Here is a 22,914-nt window from a genome sequence, read left to right on the forward strand (position 1 = left end):
CAGACATTCCAGAAAACCTTTTAAATTCCAAAATAATAGAACATTAAACACTAACAGATCTCCCCTGTATATTAATATTGAGCAAAACACATCAAATAACACTTAATTTTAACATTTGCTCTCCTTTAACAGTCTGAAGCAAAGCATGATGGGAACTAGATATCTGTTGTAACTCATTTAAAAAAATATGGTTAAAATATTACACGTAATCTTTTTGAGCAGTTAAGGCTTGATTTCTGTCATGGAATCTACCTAAATAAATCATGTAAAATGTCCTAAATTATTTAGTCTATGACACAATGAATTACATATTTTTAGTGAAAGACTACAAATCACACGGTTGATGTCGACTGAAGACTACCAATCAGTGACCAGAGATGCTGGGCTGTCTAGTGTATTCAGTTTGGCCTTCTGATTGGCCGAGAGTAGTTGACTCCGTCTGTAGACTACCAATCACACGGTCGATGTCGACTGTAGACTACCAATCAGTGACCAGAGATGCTGGGCTGTCTAGTGTATTCAGTTTGGCCTTCTGATTGGCCGAGAGTAGTAGACTCCGTCTGTAGACTACCAATCACACGGTCGATGTCGACTGAAGACTACCAATCAGAGACCACAACCGCTAATTCTGATGTGATTTGACATCTATCAGTTACGAGCGCAAGCATATTATCAAGTTGGATCGTAATTCTTTGTTTCTGCCTCTACAGACGGAAAATCTAGTGTGAAAAGACATTCAACACAAAAGTGAGAAAAAGGTAAGTCAGCTTCTGTTAATTGTCCACATCACATCTAGCTAGTAAATTGATGATGGCAGACAGTTAGCTACAGGCTAGGTTTGCTTTCCTTGTTTAAGGTGAAATAAAAAAGGGAAGATATTTGAAATGCTATCACATTGTGTAGCTACTATTAATATTAGCAATACAATGTAATATTACATTGTGCTTCTAAATAAACATTGAAGGACACAGTCAAAGTTTAGGTTTTTACAGACTGTAAGGACAATAGTACAAAAGGACCGTGTACAAAAGCTGAATTCAGAATTACTAAAGAATTCAAAACCAAAATATACTTAATATAACATTATACACCGTCTCTGATTTTTGAAGTTAACCTATTGCCAACTATTACATGGATTAGTAAAGCATACTTTAGTAGTTTAGGAATATTTAAATATAAAGATGAATGAGATTACATTAATCATCCTTTCATGATATTTCTATCGATAATAAGTTATTTTAAGTAATGACCTGCACATTACATACCTGTAATTTATAAGGCTTTGCATATGAACATTAGTAATGTTGATGTTTGTGATGTTTATTTATGAGGCTTAACTAATTGGCTGAAAGAGAATACATCGCAGGCTGGTGAATATAGAAATCTTACTATTATGAGTAAAATATAGTTACCTTTAATGTGGTGTTTTTATTTCTGTGTACCTTGATATGTCAACGCTGGTCATCCGTCTTCATAACCCCAGTGCTCCAGAGGGTCGTCAGCAGGCTACATTGGTGATGTTCCTACAGAGAGCGAAGGATGAGTTTTCCTCTGCCCGCTGCTCAGCACTTCAGGCTGATGGGGTCCCAGCAACAACACGACAGAACCAGTCCACTGCACTAGCCCTCGCTGAAGAGCACTTCACGCTGATGGGGTCCCAGCAACAACACGACAGAACCAGTCCACTGCACTAGCCCTCGCTGAAGAGCACTTCACGCTGATGGGGTCCCAGCAACAACACGACAGAACCAGTCCACTGCACTAGCCCTCGCTGAAGAGCACTTCACGCTGATGGGGTCCCAGCAACAACACGACAGAACCAGTCCACTGCACTAGCCCTCGCTGAAGAACACTTCACGCTGATGGGGTCCCAGCAACAACACGACAGAACCAGTCCACTGCACTAGCCCTCGCTGAAGAGCACTTCACGCTGATGGGGTCCCAGCAACAACACGACAGAACCAGTCCACTGCACTAGCCCTCGCTGAAGAGCACTTCAGGCTGATGGGGTCCCAGCAACAACACGACAGAACCAGTCCACTGCACTAGCCCTCACTGAAGAACACTTCACGCTGATGGGGTCCCAGCAACAACACGACAGAACCAGTCCACTGCACTAGCCCTCGCTGAAGAGCACTTCACGCTGATGGGGTCCCAGCAACAACACGACAGAACCAGTCCACTGCACTAGCCCTCGCTGAAGAGCACTTCACGCTGATGGGGTCCCAGCAACAACACGACAGAACCAGTCCACTGCACTAGCCCTCGCTGAAGAGCACTTCACGCTGATGGGGTCCCAGCAACAACACGACAGAACCAGTCCACTGCACTAGCCCTCGCTGAAGAGCACTTCAGGCTGATGGGGTCCCAGCAACAACACGACAGAACCAGTCCACTGCACTAGCCCTCGCTGAAGAGCACTTCACGCTGATGGGGTCCCAGCAACAACACGACAGAACCAGTCCACTGCACTATCCCTCGCTGAAGAGCACTTCACGCTGATGGGGTCCCAGCAACAACACGACAGAACCAGTCCACTGCACTAGCCCTCGCTGAAGAGCACTTCACGCTGATGGGGTCCCAGCACCAACACGACAGAACCAGTCCACTGCACTAGCCCTCGCTGAAGAGCACTTCACGCTGATGGGGTCCCAGCAGCAACACGACAGAACCAGTCCACTGCACTAGCCCTCGCTGAAGAGCACTTCACGCTGATGGGGTCCCAGCAACAACACGACAGAACCAGTCCACTGCACTAGCCCTCGCTGAAGAGCACTTCACGCTGATGGGGTCCCAGCAACAACACGACAGAACCAGTCCACTGCACTAGCCCTCGCTGAAGAGCACTTCACGCTGATGGGGTCCCAGCAACAACACGACAGAACCAGTCCACTGCACTAGCCCTCGCTGAAGAGCACTTCACGCTGATGGGGTCCCAGCAACAACACGACAGAACCAGTCCACTGCACTAGCCCTCGCTGAAGAACACTTCACGCTGATGGGGTCCCAGCAACAACACGACAGAACCAGTCCACTGCACTAGCCCTCGCTGAAGAGCACTTCATGCTGATGGGGTCCCAGCAACAACACGACAGAACCGGTCCACTGCACTAGCCCTCGCTGAAGAGCACTTCACGCTGATGGGGTCCCAGCAACAACACGACAGAACCAGTCCACTGCACTAGCCCTCGCTGAAGAGCACTTCACGCTGATGGGGTCCCAGCAACAACACGACAGAACCAGTCCACTGCACTAGCCCTCGCTGAAGAGCACTTCACGCTGATGGGGTCCCAGCAACAACACGACAGAACCAGTCCACTGCACTAGCCCTCGCTGAAGAGCACTTCACGCTGATGGGGTCCCAGCAACAACACGACAGAACCAGTCCACTGCACTAGCCCTCGCTGAAGAACACTTCACGCTGATGGGGTCCCAGCAACAACACGACAGAACCAGTCCACTGCACTAGCCCTCGCTGAAGAGCACTTCACGCTGATGGGGTCCCAGCAACAACACGACAGAACCAGTCCACTGCACTAGCCCTCGCTGAAGAAAACTTCACGCTGATGGGGTCCCAGCAACAACACGACAGAACCAGTCCACTGCACTAGCCCTCGCTGAAGAGCACTTCAGGCTGATGGGGTCCCAGCAACAACACGACAGAACCAGTCCACTGCACTAGCCCTCGCTGAAGAACACTTCACGCTGATGGGGTCCCAGCACCAACACGACAGAACCAGTCCACTGCACTAGCCCTCGCTGAAGAACACTTCACGCTGATGGGGTCCCAGCACCAACCCGACAGAACCAGTCCACTGCACTAGCCCTCGCTGAAGAGCACTTCACGCTGATGGGGTCCCAGCACCAACACGACAGAACCAGTCCACTGTACTAGCCCTCGCTGAAGAGCACTTCACGCTGATGGGGTCCCAGCACCAACCCGACAGAACCAGTCCACTGCACTAGCCCTCGCTGAAGAGCACTTCACGCTGATGGGGTCCCAGCAACAACACGACAGAACCAGTCCACTGTACTAGCCCTCGCTGAAGAACACTTCAGGCTGATGGGGTCCCAGCAACAACACGACAGAACCAGTCCACTGTACTAGCCCTCGCTGAAGAGCACTTCACGCTGATGGGGTCCCAGCACCAACCCGACAGAACCAGTCCACTGCACTAGCCCTCGCTGAAGAGCACTTCACGCTGATGGGGTCCCAGCAACAACACGACGGAACCAGTCCACTGCACTAGCCCTCGCTGAAGAGCACTTCACGCTGATGGGGTCCCAGCAACAACACGACAGAACCAGTCCACTGCACTAGCCCTCGCTGAAGAGCACTTCACGCTGATGGGGTCCCAGCACCATCACCACAGCAGTGTCTGGGCAAGCTGGTACTCACATTTGGCCAATACCTCAATGCCCCATTTCACTGGCTTTTGTCACATGATGTGGGATAGATGAAGTAGTAAGCATATTTTATTTAAGCTAAAGTTTTATTTAAGCTTAAAGGGTTAGTTCACCCAAAAATGAAAATGATGTCATTAATGACTCACCCTCATGTCGTTCCAAGCCCGTAAGACCTCCGTTCATCTTCGGAACACATTTTAAGACATTTTAGATTCAGTCCGAGAGCTTTTTGTCCCTCCATTGAAAATCTATGTGCGGTATACTGTCCTTGTCCAGAAAGGCAATAAAGACATCATCAAAGTAGTCCATGTGACCTCAGTGGGTTAGTTAGAATTTTTTGAGCATTGACAATACATTTTGTTCCAAAAATAACAAAAACGACGACTTTATTCAGCATTTTATTCTCTTCCGGTTCTGTTGTCAATCCGCTTTCATGAGTCCGCTGACGTAAGACGAGCTGACGTGTTATCTGGTGCGCCAGAGCTTCGTTTACAGTCTGAGGGAGACGCACGCTGTAAACAAAACAATCTTTGCAAACATGTCTAAGGATTTCCACACAGGGGAAGACTTGCATTTTTAACCAGACATATTTATTTGAACCCGAATACACAGATGCACCAGATAACACGTCAGCAGCGTCTTACGTCAGCAGCATCACTGGCGTCGCGAACGTGGATTGACAACAGAACCGGAAGAGAATACAATGCTGAATAAAGTCATCGTTTTTGTTATTTTTGGAACAAAATGTATTTTCGATGCTTCAAAAAATTCTAACTAACCCACTGAGGTCACATGGACTACTTTGATGATGCTACATTATGTTACATATTTATTTTGTGTGAAAACTTGCGCATTAGTTACTTATGGATTAAAAAGTACCGTTAGTGCTGCGCGAGCTCTCTCACAAACACAGACCGCGCGCACAGAGAGAGAAGAGAGAAGATAATTGTAAATTTACGGGCTAAGTTTAAATTTTTTTTCTGTCAAAATGTCAGAAAGCATTGTGTATTATCCATCCGTGTTTTTAAAATTCGTTAAAATTCGTTAAAAGACAGACGTTGTACTGTTAACACAACCCCATATTTCGGATTCATCTAAACTTATACTTGATATTCTTTTTAGAATAAGTGATTCGTTTTGCTATTATTGGTCATGTGACAGGACTCCTGTCTATTAATTGTCAACTATTTTCTAGAAATATGTTTGTATTGGCTAACGTTTATTCAGCTAATGCGTGTCCTGTTTAAAGGAGCATTTCACCCGTGGGAACATTCATCTTTATTGAAAGTGGGTCATATATGTAGTCGAAATATAATAACATTTTCGAATTTGGTGCCTTTTTGACCGAGTAAAGACAGAAAGTAAATTTAGGGCGCATTTGTAATTGATGCACCAGATAACACGTCAGCAGCGTCTTACGTCAGCAGCGTCACTGGCCTTGTGAACGCGGATTGACAACAGAACCGGAAGAGAATATAATGCTGAATAAAGTCGTCGTTTTTGTTATTTTTGGAACAAAATGTATTTTCGATGCTTCAAAAAATTCTAACTAACCCACTGAGGTCACGTGGACTACTTTGATGATGTCTTTATTGCCTTTCTGGACAAGGACAGTATACCATACATAGATTTTCAATGGAGGGACAAAAAGCTCTCGGACTGAATCTAAAATATCTTAAACTGTGTTCCGAAGATGAACGGAGGTCTTACGGGCTAGGAACGACATGAGGGTGAGTCATTAATGACATAATTTTCATTTTTGGGTGAACTAACCCTTTAAGTGATTATAAAAAAATAAATAAAGGTGAAAAGGAAATAATATTTTCATCTTTCCAAAGTTTCAATGCTAATTTTGCAATTGATCTATTGCAGTTTAGTTGACAAGCATAGAGAAGAACTCTGCAACAAACATGTAAAAGGTCAAAGTGCCTGGATTAGAGACTTTCTGGCAGAGTATGCAGAGAGCTTTCCACAACTGTCATCTGTCCTGGAGGCCAACATCCACCAATGTGCTTATGAACAGAAAGGGTTAGAGAACCATACTTTTCAGGAGATGTGGGATCTCTATAACCAGCATTCTGTCCAGAAGGCCAGGCAAGAGGATTTATCTTTGAGTGAGAGGGATTTGGTCAGGAAGGCTTTCAGCTCTGTCAGCCGGTGGCTCGATACACCTGTGACCAATATCACTAGTGTACAATTGAAAAGATTTAGGAAGTTTGTTTATGACAAGAATAATCAAGTAAGGTGTCTGAATCACAACATTAAATCAGTGTTTTAAAATTATTACAATTTCAGCACATTACTTCTTTCGTGATAAAAAAATGTTAATCAGGATGTTTTTGACTTTGTTACACAGAAATCAAGCTCTTCCATAAATGACCCCTCATGGCTGGATGGCACTCACTTATTAGAGGTAATAAAATCTGAGTCCACATCATCCTCAAAGACGTCCTCATCTACAGCATCATCTACAGCCACACACAGCATCATCTACACCATCCTCAAAGACATCCCCATCTACAGCATCATCTACACCATCCTCAAAGACGTCCTCATCTACAGCATCATCTACACCATCCTCATAGACGTCCTCATCTACAGCATCATCTACAGCCATCTACAGCATCATCTACACCATCCTCAAAGACATCCCCATCTACAGCATCATCTACACCATCCTCAAAGACGTCCTCATCTACAGCATCATCTACACCATCCTCAAAGACGTCCTCATCTACAGCATCATCTAAAGCCACACACAGCATCATCTACACCATCCTCAAAGACGTCCTCATCTAAAGCATAATCTACAGCCACACACAGCATCATCTACACCATCCTCAAAGACATCCCCATCTACAGCATCATCTACACCATCCTCAAAGACGTCCTCATCTACAGCATCATCTACACCATCCTCAAAGACGTCCTCATCTACAGCATCATCTACACCATCCTCATAGACGTCCTCATCTACAGCATCATCTACACCATCCTCAAAGACGTCCTCATCTAAAGCATCATCTACAGCCACACACAGCATCATCTACACCATCCTCAAAGACATCCCCATCTACAGCATCATCTACACCATCCTCAAAGACGTCCTCATCTACAGCATCATCTACACCATCCTCAAAGACGTCCTCATCTACAGCATCATCTACACCATCCTCAAAGACGTCCTCATCTAAAGCATCATCTACAGCCACACACAGCATCATCTACACCATCCTCAAAGACATCCCCATCTACAGCATCATCTACACCATCCTCAAAGACGTCCTCATCTACAGCATCATCTACACCATCCTCAAAGACGTCCTCATCTACAGCATCATCTACACCATCCTCATAGACGTCCTCATCCACAGCATCATCTACACCATCCTCAAAGACATCCTCATCTACAGCATCATCTACACCATCCTCATAGACGTCCTCATCCACAGCATCATCTACACCATCCTCAAAGACATCCTACTCTACAGCATCATCTACACCATCCTCAAAGACATCCCCATCTATAGCATCATCTACACCATCCTCATAGACGTCCTCATCTACAGCATCATCTACACCATCCTCAAAGACGTCCTCATCTACAGCATCATCTACACCATCCTCAAAGACGTCCTCATCTAAAGCATCATCTACAGCCACACACAGCATCATCTACACCATCCTCAAAGACATCCCCATCTACAGCATCATCTACACCATCCTCAAAGACGTCCTCATCTACAGCATCATCTACACCATCCTCAAAGACATCCTCATCTACAGCATCATCTACACCATCCTCATAGACGTCCTCATCCACAGCATCATCTACGCCATCCTCAAAGACGTCCTCATCTACAGCATCATCTACACCATCCTCAAAGACATCCCCATCTATAGCATCATCTACACCATCCTCAAAGACGTCCTCATCTACAGCATCATCTACACCATCCTCAAAGACATCCCCATCTACAGCATCATCTACACCATCCTCAAAGACGTCCTCATCTACAGCATCATCTACACCATCCTCAAAGACGTCCTCATCTACAGCATCATCTACAGCCACACACAGCATCATCTACACCATCCTCAAAGACGTCCTCATCTAAAGCATCATCTACACCATCCTCAAAGACGTCCTCATCTACAGCATCATCTACACCATCCTCAAAGACGTCCTCATCTACAGCATAATCTACACCATCCTCAAAGACGTCGTCATCTACAGCATCATCTACACCATCCTCATAGACGTCCTCATCTACAGCGTCATCTACACCATCCTCAAAGACGTCCTCATCTACAGCATCATCTACACCATCCTCATAGACGTCCTCATCTACAGCATCATCTACACCATCCTCAAAGACGTCCTCATCTACAGCATCATCTACAGCTTCATCTACAGCCACACACATTATCATCTACACCATCCTCAAAGACATCCTCATCTACAGCATCATCTACACCATCCTCATAGACGTCCTCATCTACAGCATCATCTACACCATCCTCATAGACGTCCTCATCTACAGCGTCATCTACACCATCCTCAAAGACGCCCTCATCTACAGCATCATCTACACCATCCTCATAGACGTCCTCATCTACAGCGTCATCTACACCATCCTCAAAGACGTCCTCATCTACAGCATCATCTACACCATCCTCAAAGACGTCCTCATCTACAGCATCATCTACAGCTTCATCTACAGCCACACACAGCATCATCTACACCATCCTCAAAGACATCCCCATCTACAGCATCATCTACACCATCCTCATAGACGTCCTCATCTACAGCATCATCTACAGCCACACACAGCATCATCTACACCATCCTCAAAGTGTTCCGAAGATGAGGACTCATCCCCATCTACAGCATCATCTACACCATCCTCAAAGACGTCCTCATCTACAGCATCATCTACAGCCACACACAGCATCATCTACACTATCCTCATTAAAAAATGCTCATCTACAGCATCATCTACACCATCCTCATAGACGTCCTCATCTACAGCATCATCTACACCATCCTCAAAGACGTCCTCATCTATAGCGTCATCTACACCATCCTCAAAGACGTCCTCATCTACAGCATCATCTACACCATACTCAAAGACGTCCTCATCTACAGCATCATCTACACCATCCTCAAAGACGTCCTCATCTACAGCGTCATCTACACCATCCTCAAAGACGTCCTCATCTACAGCATCATCTACACCATCCTCAAAGACATCCCCATCTACAGCATCATCTACACCATCCTCAAAGACGTCCTCATCTACAGCGTCATTTACACCATCCTCAAAGACGTCCTCATCTACAGCATCATCTACACCATCCTCATAGACGTCCTCATCCACAGCATCATCTACACCATCCTCAAAGACGTCCTCATCTACAGCGTCATTTACACCATCCTCAAAGACGTCCTCATCTACAGCATCATCTACACCATCCTCATAGACGTCCTCATCTACAGCATCATCTACACCATCCTCATAGACGTCCTCATCCAAAGCATCATCTACAGCCACACATAGCATCATCTACACCATCCTCAAAGACATCCCCATCTACAGCATCATCTACACCATCCTCAAAGACGTCCTCATCTACAGCATCATCTACACCAGAGGTCTTCAATCCTGCTCCTGGAGGGCCACTGTCCTGCAGAGTTTAGTTCCAACCTGCTTCAGCACACCTGCCTTTGTATATTCAAGCGATCCTGAAGAGCTTGATGAGCTGATTCAGGTGTGTTTGATTAGGGTTGGAACTAAACTCTGCAGGACAGCGGCCCTCCAGGAGCAGGATTGAAGACCTCTGATCTACACCATCCTCATAGACGTCCTCATCTACAGCATCATCTACACCATCCTCATAGACGTCCTCATCTACAGCATCATCTACACCATCCTCATAGACGTCCTCATCTACAGCATCATCTACACCATCCTCATAGACGTCCTCATCCATAGCCAAAGTTATCTTTCCTCTGCACAACCGTCTCTGAGTGACTCCCCGGTGAGTAATATTAGTATTAAACATAAATTATTATATGCATAATGTCACTGATGAAGACATGGTGCAGCTTCACCACGTCCGCAGGGTCACACTTGGTGCTCAGGAGACCTTTAGGCTTATCCAGATAGACATTGATGAGCTCAAAGGTCCTGCTGGGCTCGATGAAAGGGGAGTCAGCCTCTTCAAGTCACCAGGTATAGACAGTTGGTACTCAACCTGAATAATACTTTTATTAAAAGGAACTTAAATCGGGGTGTATTTGCTGCCTTTTACCGCTAAGAGGCGCTACAATCACAGACTTTGAAAAGTGTCAATTTATTCTCTCTATTGCGTAATCTGCCGCCGCGCCGCGGCTCATTCAGAGCGATTGAAAGCTGGTAGCAGATGAATTCAAGTGAAACATTGTAGTTAAACGAATTCAAAATCACAATACTGAAATTACTGAAATTAAATTGAATAAATAATGAAAACATTTCAACATAAAACATTGCAATAGAAACATATTAGGCTACATCAGTGAGGCTTTGCAAGAGCATAAGACGTTAACTTAACAGCGTTCAGACGTTAGCTCTGTGGTCAAAGCAACAACATGAGCTTCGCGGAGCTTCATGCCATCCGAGATCGAATCTCATTGTAGCCGACATGCTGTTAATCGATGACAGCGTTTATGTTTTACCGTTCTTGATGCTTAAATTGGTAACCGTTTATTAGCAAGTATATTAACTGTTTATTTATTTAAAGGAGCCGTATGTAGGATTGTGGCCAAAACTGGTACTGCAATCACTTTCAAATTACTGTAGAGCGTTTGATCCCCTTCCCCTCCTCCCTGACACGAGGTTGCCAGATAGGATGCAGGATCCAGCAGGAACGTAGGCTGCTACAAGAAGCTTCCAATGGCAAGTGACAAGTCCTACACAGTACGTTTTTCTTCTGTTAATTATGTTTATGCTTCAAATGAGAGATGTTTTGTAATTATATATCGCAAAAATTTACTAATGGCGAATTGGCGATTAGCCAAATATAATAAGTAAGTAAAGTACATTTATTTGTCCCTGTAAGGAACATTTGTTTGCATGGCTATCAAGTAGGCATTTCAACATACATCCTATTTCATACACCAAAAAGAGAACCTTTAAAAATACAAAGACACATACTAATACACTTAACACATATTTCCCCATACCCCGCACTTTACTACCGATTAAATTAGGCATACCAAACCAGCTGAGTATCCTACCTATTTAACTTACATGTTTAAAAACTTAATTGCTTGAGGCACAAATGAAGATTTAGATCTATTTTTGGTCAACAGAGGGAGGCAATATTGTCGCCCAGATGGCAGCAGTTCGAATGAAGGGGGTGCCTCTTGTCTCCCACAATAGTTTTTGCCTTGTTCATTACTCTTTCCCTGTAAACGCATTCCACACTTGGTAACTTGATCCCTAATAGTTTACTGGCCGTTTTTACTGTTTTTCTTACAGACTTCTTCTGTGCCTCAGTAGCATTACCAAACCAGCAGGTGATGCAGAAAGCCAAAACACTTTCAATAAAAGAACAATAGATCATCTGCAGCATTTTGTTGTGGACATTAAAGGATAACAGGTTCTTTAAAAAGTACATTCTTTGTTGTGTCTTAGTGCTGATGAGGTCAGACCACAGATCCCATTTAAGCTTCGTATCGTAAAGATGTACGCTCGTATGTGACAGTACATTGTTAGAACAGTAGCTGTTTGTATAACTTGTAACGGTAGGTATCTGTCATTAACGAAAGTACAAGCACAAGCCTCGGTCACTGTGTGTAATGGTTATCAAAGATAGCCTACAGCTATTCATTTAGCTGACGCTATAAGTGAAAGCGACCAGCTGTATTTTTTAACTTACCCTGCAGTACACATCCATAACGCTAAAATATGTGATGTGAAAGATTACATGTCATTCTATTATTTTTGGCTGTGGAACTTGCATGATAAACAAGTAGGCTGCAAAAGAAATAACTAGAAAAAGTTATTTTACCGTGGAATTGTGCCTAGTGCTTCTAATTCGATGACCCACCTCCTCCATATGAGCTAACGTAACGTTACTTTGCACGAACATGCATAACTTTGTTCGACTGTCATGAATATTTGAAATGTCCATTTACATCAACTACAAGTTAGCCAAACATAGATTAATCTTACCTGTCCAGGAGAAAATTAGCAACGTTGCCGTCTGTCTTCAAATTCTTCTCCGTTTTCAGCCGTTTCCATCTTTCAAAGGCATCTCCTATACAGATCCTTGTTTTATTTCGGACTCGAAGTATTTCTGATTCATAACAAGTTTTTTTTTTTGGTTTCGCAACGTTAGACATTTTTTTTTTATCCAATTCCGACACGTTTGTAGCTGCAGCTGTGGTAACTAGAGCAGAGCTGGCAGCCCGGATGCCGCAACACTACTGACTTCGTGATTGGTAGATAGGTGGAGGGTGGCGCATCAGACCAAAACACAACATGACAACATCAACATCAGTTGAGGGCTGCAACTTCACTTTTTAAATGACAATATCCTGGCCGGACTACTGTTGTCAGTGATATAAGTATTTGAAATGAACATGATTTCTTAATGTCTAGTGACATATCAGGGCCATTTTATGATTAATTGAAATAAATTTCTTACATACAGCTCCTTTAAAGTCAAGTGTTATGTTTAATTATCAATGGCACATTACAACATACATTTGCAACATTCCTGTAGAGCCGCTGCACAGACGACAAAACTGATGAAGGAAGACTGTCAGCCGATCGCGTCAGAAAATGAGAATGAAGAAGCTCGTCTTTAATCTGCTAAATTATTGTTTTGGGAATCATTCAGGAAATTGAGATGACTGACAGTGATACCCGGCCATAGCAACGGAAGAACTTTTTCAAAACAGGTCCATACATTGAACAAATCAGAAAAAGACTGATTTTGTTGACTTGGCTGCACAAAATAACAGACTAACTAAATAGTATTGCTTTCAATATAAAAACCAATGAAAATGTAAAAGAACACTAAAATTAATGAAGTTTGAAACCCCATCGCACATTTGAAGGTTTAAATAAAGTGTCGGGACAGTTTATTTATTTAAAACAGGGTTGCATCGAGTTTAGAGTTTATTTCCTTTGCGATGCAAAATAAGAAACACAGAATCTTATTCTTGCAATATTTTAAATTTGTATTGCAAAAGAAATTGCACCTAAATTAAACAATTAAATAGTCCAAAATGAAAATAGTCCAAAGGAACATAAATTAAGAACATGTGTTTTTCTTTGCCTCTCTCTCGCGCTGGATCTCTTTTTAGCAAGTTTATTCTGTCTCCCTCACTGCGCGCGCCGGGTCTCTCTCGAAATTAAACATTTCAGGGTAAAAACACATCATACAGCTGATAATACTGTATATGGCGCTGCGTGTCATCCATACAAATCATGGAAAAAACTGTAACAAATTATTTAGCCTTTGTTACTTCAAAGACACAGCATGCCTAGTTGAATTCACCTTACAATAAAACGAGGTTGATCGCGAATTAAAGAGCACTGTTTATACTACTATATATATTGTATATATTACACTGCTCACTCCCATTCGCATTTTGACCGCAAAGTACGGTGGTACGATTTGTCACTCTAAACTACGCAAAAACCTGATGACGCTTCTGTGCACGCGCAGTCCTCAAATCAAGCAACAGCAAAAGAAGTGGAGTTCGACCAATCATATATCAAGCAGCGATAATTGACAGATGCGTAAGGCCTATCATTAAAAAGAGACTGAAAATCGACAGCAATAAAGAATCCCGCTCAATCCTCTTCCACTCCCGCGGCCCGCAGATTGACTGAGTTCATCAGCAAGGACAGTAGGCCACAGTAGTCACAGCACTTCTGACTACTGAAGGTAAATGGGCTTGGGTGGATGTGGAAAGCTGAAATATTGTCTTTAGTTAACTTAATCTGGATTCGATGATCTCACGGGAGTGATCGCATGGATTATCTTAAAATACTCCGTCATTCACGGTCACTCAGATAAGAGGAAAACATCCTTCAGCCATGCAAATTATAAAATGCTTAAGCATTGATGAACAATAAATCTAAATAAAATTAAAATCGCTGTGGCTTAGTGATTATGAAAGTTCTGTGACTTGTGGATTACTGATAAACGTGAGGTGTTTATTTATTCATTCTCAGTGTTGAGAAACGTAGCCTGCATGTTACGTTATTGTGTTAATAATAACTAAAGTTCCTAATTATGTTACATAATTATTTTGTATGAAAACTAGCGCATTAGTTACTTATGGATTAAAAAGTACCGTATCAGTGCTGCGCGAGCTCTCTCACAAACACAGACCGCGCGCACAGAGAGAGAAGAGAGAAGATAATTGTAAATTGACGGGCTAAGTTTAACTTTTTTTTTTCTGTCAAAATGTCAGAAAGCATTGTGTATTATCCATCCGTGTTTTTAAAATTCGTTAAAAGACAGACGTTGTACTGTTAACACAACCCCATATTTCAGATTCATCTAAACTTATACTTGATATTCTTTTTAGAATAAGTGATTCGTTTTGCTATTATTGGTTATGTGACAGGACTCCTGTCTATTAATTGTCAACTATTTTCTAGAAATATGTTTGTATTGGCTAACGTTTATTCAGCTAATGCGTGTCCTGTTTAAAGGAGCATTTCACCCGTGGGAACATTCATCTTTATTGAAAGTGGGTCATGTATGTAGTCGAAATATAATAACATTTTCGAATTTGGTGCCTTTTTGACCGAGTAAAGACAGAAAGTAACTTTAGGGCGCATTTGTACTGAAAACCACAACTCCCACAATGCACCACATTGCACAGCTCCGCAAGCCACTCGCACTAATCCAGAACAACGCTGAGGAGGTATCCGCCTATCAGATTCAGAGAAAGCACTCTACCGTCTACAAGGCTGGGTGCCGCCAGAGTTTGAAATTCATTTCACAGAAAAAAAAATCTAGTTTGTTGCCGAAATCATTATTGAATTACTCCTCGTTTCTATTTATGTTGAATGTTCAGTCCGAACATTGTAATGCAATTTGGATTTGCAAAATAAGAATAAAAATATGTAGGCATGACCATTTTTGTTATCTATTATCATGTAAGGTAACAGTAGGTTAGTAACATTAGTTCCACTGATGGAATGTTGGTCGTCCAAATTTATTTAACATACACGTGGAATAAAACACTAATAAGGAACACAACGTAAATGTGATTATGTGAACCATTTATTTCAATAATGATATCAACAAAAATAATTATGTTAACAATAAAAGTTCAACAATACAATAGTAACAACAATAGTTCCTCCTGAGCTTCCTCAACTTACTGGTGCCGGCAGTACTGGCAATCTGGAGCTGGATATTTCAGTCGGATTGCCGACACGAGCGGGTAGAATGCGAAACTTACTTGTGCCGGCAGTACAGTGCCGATGCAGAAGACCTCCCTGTTACGGACGATACAGTTTTGAACGATGTAGGCTACTCTACTCTTATGTGTATGACCAAAAAATTACGGAGTGATTCAACGTGATAACGTAGTTCCCGGCACGTTGCAGATCAGCTCAGTCTGAACAATTGTACTTAAAAAGTATGTATGTGTATATGTATATATATATATATATATATATATATATATACACTGTATATATATATTTTTTTTTTAAATGACCTATCGTTTCGCTAGATAAGACTCTCTTCCTCAGCTGCGATCGTGCACAGCATGTGTTGAAGCACTTCAAAGACCTTTGAAACTGTATTGATTTGGACTTCAACACTCTGGTTGCCATTGAAGTCCATTATACAAAGAAAAATCCAGAAATGTTTTCCTCAAAAAACTTGTTTTCTCTTCCAATGAGGAAAGAAAGACATGGATATCTTGGATGGCATTGGGGTGAGTAAATTATTTTAAAAAAATCATTTTGAGGTGAACTAATCCTTTAAGAGGGACAGTGATGGAAACATTATTTACGGCAGGCCCAGATCATCCCGAAAACAAGCAGGTCAGATTTTTTTAAATTCATGTTAATTAAAATGTAGACTTTATCTCCAGATCTAGCTTTACATCTTGGAATGGTATACAACATGATCACAAGTCATGGGTCTGAATTAGAACAAATCTGAGGTTATTATTACACACCTGTGCCTAGCATCAGGTAAAGTTTGTGTCATTGAGTGTAAAAAGCAACAGATGTTTTGATACAGCAGGTCCCAGTCACAGCCAGAGTTGGAAGACTGGTGTCTCTCATGTCAGGGCTCCGGAAACCAGTGAGTAAGTGACCAGTGACTTTCCTTCTGTTACTGCAGGTGTGTTCTTTATTTTGACTGCACTGGTTCGAAACAGTATGTTCATTTATTATAAAATGACCATTGTTAATGCCATTCTCTTTTGTTATAATAAACTACTGTTATTTAAATATTGTGCATTGTTTCAACAGAGTCCTTCCTTCAAGAGCTTAAACGCTCACTGGGTGAGGACATACATGAGGATGAAATGGCACTTCAAGCCTCAACAGACTGGTCGACCCGAAAGAGCCTCATATCAGGGTGATGGGAGAAAGAGAGACCCCGACTGGTCAACACCATGGTGGCTCGACAACATGCGGCAACTCGGATCTGCCAACAGTGTGGAAACGGTCCAGCCGTTATCCGTTGTTGTGACTGCCGACCACACCCATTCTTCTGTGGCCAGTGTGATGTCAGGGTCCACCGAGGTCAAGTGTTCCACAACAGGGATTGAATGACACGTGCATTTTTTCATCCGTTGCCTGCCACAACTCGTGTTGTGGAGAGGGTTCTAACCCAGTGTGGTAAGATGTAGTTTTTGAAAGTCTCATTCTCAGACTTGTTAATTCCAGTTATCACCTGAAAAACTAAATACTGTTTTCTGATAGGTTGATGAAGCCATCAAGTACATCTGGTTTAAAAATAGTTGCCAGTAAATAAATATTTTATTCTTTAATTCTCATCCATGTGTTTTTGTTTTTTTCAAGAGCGTCTTGTACATTTGGAGATGCCAGAGACAATATGTGGTTGTCTACGAGGATCGTCCAGTGTCATCGCAGGGCAGTCCATAGTTGTGGTTACAATGAATGGTAAGAAGAACTTTATGGGTGGGGTGGGGTGGGGTGGGGGTCACTTCTGTAGAAGTGGCTGCAGAATTTCACCCACAGCTATTTGCTGATCACACCTCGTATATACTCCCTCTCACTTTCTGTCACAACCCTTATGAAAATCAACCATGGTTTTACTATAGTAAAACTGTAGTTAACTACGACTGTAGTAACCATGGTATTTTGGTGCGAACAATCGCTCTTAAAAACCATGGTTTTGGTACCATGGTTTTACTACAGTTATATTGTAGTAATACTATAGTAAAACTGCAGTTTTACTAAATTATCTTGAATTACATTTAAGCCATTTAGTTACAACCAGGCCAGCTGACAGTCTTGCCTGGGCCCGGGACAAGATAATCTTAGATGGACCCCCACCCCCCACGATTTATTTTTATTTTTATAAAACACCATATACTTTTACCCAAACTGAATAATAAAAACACGTTTAAATGGGTACATTTTCTATAAATGACTTCATTTTCTTTTCTGACATAGCCTACTACAGTTCTTGTTAAAACACAGACATGCAAAATCTGTGCATTTTGGGCACTTTTTGTGTGAAATCATATTTATTTTTTGTCCATCAAAAGTGTGCTTTCACTTTTAATTAAGCATGAGCAGTGCAGCAAAAATAGACTCGGATCCGGCCCATTATCTGTTCACCGATGATGACAGTGACGCATTTCAGCCGGCTTTTTATTTCTCATCTCCATAAATATTCAATTCAATTCAATTCAAATTTATTTGTATAGCGCTTTTCACAATACACATTGTCTCAAAGCAGCTTTACAGAAATTGCATTTCGGAAATGTACATAGAAAAATACAGTTAGTTAATCATGTATTAATTTATGGCATAACATATCGCCGGCTTTGAGTCGTCTCTTCACAGGCGTCGAGTCGTCTCTTCACAGGCGTTGGGGTATCTGAAGTCTCCGTGAGAGGCTGGATACAAACTGGAGCTGACGAACGCTATTTACCTCGGGACTAGCGTCCCGAGATAACAGCAGAAAGGCAGATGGGAAATAATTAGCATAGCTGATGTTCATAATGTTAATGCATTCGAACTGATTCAGCAGTAGTATCAAAGGTTAAGCATTAAGTGAATGCTTGGTTAAAGAGATGCGTCTTTAATCTAGTTTTAAACTGGGACAGCGAGTCTGAGTCTCGTACAATATCAGGAAGGCTATTCCAGAGTTTAGGAGCTAAATGCGAGAACGCCCTCCCTCCTTTAGTGGACTTAGATATCCTAGGAATGACCAGAAGCCTCGAATTTAGTGATCTTAAAGAGCGCGATGGATTGTATGGCGATAGAAGGTCTGTTAAATACACAGGAGCTAAACCCTTTAGGGCTTTATAGGTCAGTAGGAATACTTTGTAATTGATACGGAACTTAATAGGTAACCAGTGTAGAGATGATAAAATAGGTGTTATATGATCATATTTTCTTGATCTAGTAAGAACTCTAGCAGCTGCATTTTGCACTAACTGTAGCTATATATCTAGTAGTAAAGCTAATGCAAGGGCTGGAAATCAATTAATTCTTTGCTAATACTTCCTCGTCATCATGTAGAGCGCAGTTCGCACCGCTTTCTCCTTTCCACGAGCGCGTGCTCTCCCGTGGCGTCTGTCGTTGCTATGCAACAATGAACTTAGGCGCGCCTGTCAAAACGAGCGCGCCGCGTCGCTATTATGAGCTAATATCCAAAATATTTCCATATGTGGCTCTTTCCTCCTTTCTTATCAACAAGTGGATTTACAGCTACCACATCAGCAGCACCGCCGGTCTCAATGTCTCAGCACTTTTATGAAGAGGACGCAACTGCACGCGCTTCGGGCATGCACGCGCATCAAGTACCGGGTTTGAGAAAACCTGGTACTGTGGCGTGACGTTTAAAAAAAAAATAGTACCGACTTGGTACCGAAGTACCGGGTCTTCGACAACACTCAAAAACGTTGGCTGCGCTGTTTCTTACCTTGCTCTACGTTGACTTTACTAACGTTAGTTCCAGCTTCACAGTCACCACCTTTTTTAAAATATTTGTTTAGGACATCTCAAAGGCCTCTATTTTCTTCTTCTCTTCTTCTCCTTTCTTTTCTTTTCTGAGCACCGGACTTGTGCTGACCGGACATTTTGAGCGTAACGTTATCCTATTGAACTTCAAATCAAATGACAACATCAAATTTTGATCAGTGGCCAAACCATTTTTGTTTTGGGGGTGGGGGGGTTCTTGACCACTATTTCAAGGACAATTAGGAAGAAAACAAATAAAAAGCTTTTATGTAACTCAAATATTAGATATTTTTTCCACAAATATGCCTATTTTATTTATTTTTTAACAATTATTCCATAATTTAATGAGGGCCCAGTTCGGATGAGGCGAAGGCCAGGGCGGAGCAGGACGTGATGGCGGCCATGGAGGTGAAGCCCCTGCAGACGACCATGGCGGCGCAGCCCTCATGATCTCCTCACCGGACCCTTGCCCCCCCCCCAAAAAATACTTGAGGAAATCCACGGGTTCAGGAAAGCCCTCCCGGAGCTTGAAGGGCGCAGGAAGGGCGAGGCGCAGAGGCGGGGCCGGCAGGGCGAGGCGCAGAGGCGGGGCCGGCAGGGCGAGGCATCTGGGAACGCCCTCCGGAGCCTGGCGAGCAAAACGAGTCCTCCTCCTCCTGCGACGGCGCTTCACTGGGCTTGAAACTTTCACTTGGTTGGATTCACTTGACTTGGAACTCGACTCACTTGACTTGGAACTCGACTCACTTGACTTGGAACTCGACTCACTTGACTTGGAACTCGACTCACTTGACTTGGAACTCGACTCACTTGACTTGGAACTCGACTCACTTGACTTGGAACTCGACTCACTTGACTTGGAACTCGACTCACTTGACTTGGAACTCGACTCACTTGACTTGGAACTCGACTCACTTGACTTGGAACTCGACTCACTTGACTCGGCGGCACTCGACTCACTTGACTCGGCGGCACTCGACTCACTTGACTCGGCGGCACTTGACTCACTTGACTCGGCGGCACTCGACTCACTTGACTCGGCGGCACTTGACTCACTTGATTTGGCGGCACTTGACTCACTTGATTCGGCGGTACTTGACTCGGCAGTTGACTCACTTGACTCGGCACTTGATTCACTTGACTCGGGACTTGACTCACTTGACTCGGGACTTGACTCACTTGACTCGGGACTTGACTCACTTGACTCGGTGGCACTTAGCTCGGCGGCACTTGACTCACTTGGCTCGGCGGCACTTGACTCACTTGGCTCGGCGGCACTTGACTCACTTGGCTCGGCGGCACTTGACTCACTTGGCTCGGCGGCACTTGACTCACTTGGCTCGGCGGCACCTGGCTCGGCGGCACTTGACTCAGCGGCACTTGACTCGGCGGCACTTGACTCACTGGATTCGGCAGAGCTCACATGAGGCGCAGGCTCGGCGGGGCAGACGAGAAGTGCGGGCTCGTCGGGGCTCACGTGAAATGCATGCTCGTCGGGGCTCACGTGAAATGCATGCTCTTCGAGGCTCACGTGAAGCGCGGCCTCGGTTGGGCTTACGAGAGGCGACGAGAGCCCGGCAGGTGTCGAGTAGAACAAGCCCGTAATCGAGAAGAGATCATCCAAGGAGCAAGCCTGAGCAATATACCGGTCAAGAGTCCATTCAGTAAAATCCCTCGGCATCCATCGAGCGATCTTATAATCCAGCCCGTTCCAAAACAGGTCCATGAGCTGGATCTCATCTAGCGCTCCCAGATGGCAAATGGACAGAAAATCCTTCGCGTACCTTTGGACGGACTGGCCCTCTTGCAATAGCGTCGACAGGTATTCTCCCAGAGCCCGGTTGCTGACAACTGCTGGATCCATTTCGTGGTGAGTTGTTCTGTAACGTAGTGCTTTAGAAATAGCGATGAGGCTGGATCCAGACGCAGTGTGGCTTTATTAACAAACTTAGACAGGAACAGGATTCAAAGACTCAGAAACAGGACTCAAGGATACAGAAATAACCAACGTTAACATCTATCATACATTCAACAACTCACCAAGACAGGGCAGGAACACAGGGCTTAAATAATCAGGGACAAACGAGCTAACAGGATAACAAGGGGGCGTGGGAAAATCAGAAACACCTGGGAAAACTAATGAACAAGACAGGGAACCAAAGAACATGACAGGACACAAACCCATATCGTGACACCTCTAAAATGTATATAACCTGTAAACACTTGCCCAACACAAGCATGTTTGCAATTTATACTGTACATACATTAACAGGATTACAACAATATTACTTAACAAGAACAATAAATACTATAAATTCAGAAGAAATGAGCAGTTTTTTTAAGAATGTTTTAAATGATATCCACTCACAAGAGATGGAGACATGGAGTCACCTCCACACTTTAAATTCTAGGTGATGCAGCATCCATGCCAGTAGGTGTCAGTTTGAGTCTGTCATGTAGGCCAGTAGGTTACAGTCCGGCTTTGGTTTGGTTCGGTCTTTCAGCCCAAATGGACGCAGGACCTAAAGTGAGAAGAATACACACCACATTAACACACGGCTTGCTGGAATACTCAACTGTTATTGGTCAGTTGCACATCGAGTAGCCATGTGAAAGCCCGACTATCGGTCCAATGGCGGTCTTCCAATAATACAGGTGAAGGTCTCTGCGCGTTACGGTCTTTCCTTTTACGCAACACAAGAAGATTAAATGGAATACATTTCCTCATATGTATTAACTCGTTATTCATCTGACTCCATTAATGAAAAAGGTTTTAATGATATCTGGGCATCATTAAAAGTGAGCGAATGTTTGATTATTCTTTTTTAACTCTTTAATTATGTTTTACCCGCTAAGATTAGGAAGCTATGTCACTCAGAGGTCCTCGCGTCTTCCGATCTCATGATCGCAATCTCGCCAGTTTCGGTCACCAAACAGAGGTAATTGGCTAATATCTTAGTCGGTCGGATTCACCCTTACACAATCAAAAATACTTTTATATAGCCCCCTTGAATTTGTATACACTTAATTTAAAGTAACGTTTGCTTCAGGTAGATCTATGGCCACTATTACAGATATAAATTAACCAACTTTATTCCTAACCAAATAGCTTTGGATTGGCCATGTCGGTTTCCCACATACACTCATCTAAAGTAACATTAAATTAAAACAGAGGTAAAACAGACGCACCCAGATTTAGATTGGTCGAGCAGTATTTTTGCTGCCCTAAACGGAAATAACTCTTCTCTGCAAAACAAGTACACTAATTCAAGTATCACTAATCTGACATAAACTTGCAGGAACATAAAAA

General features: G+C 43.2%; 1 protein-coding gene across 3 annotated transcripts in view; it reads left to right on the plus strand.

Moving 5' to 3' along the window:
• The first annotated feature begins 624 nt into the window (after window positions 1-624).
• Window positions 625-22,914, plus strand: part of LOC143733373 (uncharacterized) — a 32,258-nt gene continuing 9,968 nt past the window's right edge. The window contains exons 1-7 of one of the 3 annotated variants that reach the window (XM_077225080.1): window positions 625-758; window positions 1,484-4,465; window positions 6,280-6,501; window positions 6,764-6,820; window positions 16,684-16,747; window positions 16,914-17,285; window positions 17,469-17,570. The gene's annotated coding sequence lies outside the window, so the exon portion shown is untranslated. Of the gene's footprint in view, window positions 759-1,483; window positions 4,466-6,279; window positions 6,647-6,763; window positions 6,821-16,680; window positions 16,748-16,913; window positions 17,286-17,468; window positions 17,571-22,914 lie in introns of all 3 variants that reach the window. The other 2 variants (XM_077225082.1, XM_077225081.1) reach the window with 2 other exon arrangements.

The sequence above is a fragment of the Siphateles boraxobius genome, unplaced genomic scaffold (genome assembly GCF_051911475.1).
Source record: "Siphateles boraxobius isolate OS27281-9 unplaced genomic scaffold, OSU_SipBor_1 99, whole genome shotgun sequence".
Classification (NCBI taxonomy): Eukaryota; Metazoa; Chordata; class Actinopteri; order Cypriniformes; family Leuciscidae; genus Siphateles; species Siphateles boraxobius.